Raw genomic sequence first — 1,537 nt, 5'->3', positions numbered from 1 at the left:
GTAGGGGATGGGCAGGATGCTCCAGGTCCTAGGTATGACCTAAAACTGCACCCTGCTGGGAGTGGGTGGCCTGGTGGGACTCCCAGTGGCACGGGAGCCCCCAGGAAATGCCAGGCCAGTTACCACCCTGGTGAAAGGTGGGTCAGGGTACCTTAACCCCTAGCTCCCACAACTGGGTGGGTTACCCCTTGTTTGGAAGGTGGACCCCATGGAGAAAGAGTGAGGCCATAGACTCATGTCTGTCTGAACTTCCCCTGACTGGTCAACACTGGGGCCAGGACTGGAAGGGTCAAAAGGCCAGGGGACCACCGCAAGGAACGCCCAAGAGCTGCAGGCCTGGGGCTCTGACTGGCCTGGAGGTGGGCCAGGGCTACTAGCCAAAGGTCCTGGGGGGACCACACCCGAAGCGGAAGCAGTTCAGGGAGCTATGCTGCCTGGCATGAAGGTGGAATAGACCACCTGAGGGGAGGAATCCAGGGGGGGTTCAATTAGAAGGATTCTGGGGCCCAGTGATGATAATAACAGCGAGATGCCATCTGCGAGGCTTGGGCTGTGGTGTAGGGGAGGAATGGAGCTGCAGACAGCGCCCCCTGGCATCGGGGCAGGAAACAGGCAGCCTCCCACTTGATTAACATCTATTAATTAATTGCCAACAAGGTGTGGTGAGTGAGAAGGTGGGTGGTTAGCCCAGAAACAGGCGGGCCGTGGTTAGATCAGCCCAGAGGAGGCACCCTGTTATTCTTTATAAAAAGAGAGGCTCTGTGACAGGTTCACTTGGGTACCTTTGCCGCTGCTGCTGATGCTACTGGTGTTGAGCCAGCCAAGTTATTTTACCTGTTGTCACGTAAAGTGGTGGAGCGGGTGTGAGGCTGTAGGGGAGGAGGAGGCCTCACTGGGGCACACTGCTGTGTTGTGCAGAGGCCTCAAGGCCAGGAAGGGTGAACCTACATACACACACACACAGTGTCACCCACCCACATCACGAGTTTTACCCATCAGCAGCTTGAGGTGCAGTTCCCCCCAAGCCCCTGCACCTATCTTCTTGAAACTTGGCAGGCTTCATGCTCTCAGCAGAGGCTACCACCCCTGCAGGTTTCATCCAAAGCAGAGACAAAACAACAAAGTTATAGATATTTCACTGATCCTCCATTATACCCTATGGCTGGATCTCTGAGGCAGCTCCAAAACTCAGGAGCCACTTTGGCTGGATCAGATCGCTGATATCCGAAGCTGCTGGATCCGAAGCCTGATCGAATACCTGTCTACTCGCACAGGCCTAATGCTCAGCTCCTGCGTAGTTTTAACTGTAGACAAAAAAAACTTTACATATTTTACATTACAAACTCTAGAAACACTTGATTGCACAATGATTTTCAGAAGTTCAGAAGTGGCCAAATTTTTCTACCTATGAAAATCAACCCATAATGGCACAGCCCTGACAGTAAAACAATGCCCTGTCAAATTTCAAGTCTCTGCTTCAAGGCATGGAGGCCCTACAGCTTCTCAATGACGTGAGTTTCAGATTTAAAATAAATAT

General features: G+C 52.5%; 1 protein-coding gene across 11 annotated transcripts in view; it reads right to left on the bottom strand.

The window, feature by feature from the left end:
- The window catches only part of ZC3H12B (zinc finger CCCH-type containing 12B), a 91,813-nt gene that overhangs the window by 44,420 nt on the left and 45,856 nt on the right, over nt 1-1,537 (bottom strand). For 4 of the 11 annotated variants that reach the window (XM_025209829.1, XM_025209828.1, XM_025209832.1 and 1 more), the window contains one exon: nt 1,156-1,304. The exons of the other annotated variants lie outside the window; for them this stretch is intronic. The gene's annotated coding sequence lies outside the window, so the exon portion shown is untranslated. The remainder of the gene's footprint in view (nt 1-1,155; nt 1,305-1,537) is intronic. 11 annotated transcript variants of the gene reach the window in all.

This window comes from Alligator sinensis, unplaced genomic scaffold (genome assembly GCF_000455745.1).
Source record: "Alligator sinensis unplaced genomic scaffold, ASM45574v1 scaffold830_1, whole genome shotgun sequence".
Classification (NCBI taxonomy): Eukaryota; Metazoa; Chordata; order Crocodylia; family Alligatoridae; genus Alligator; species Alligator sinensis.
The sequence above is the reverse complement of the archived record's forward strand: the minus strand, read 5'-3'. Positions and strand labels throughout refer to the sequence as shown.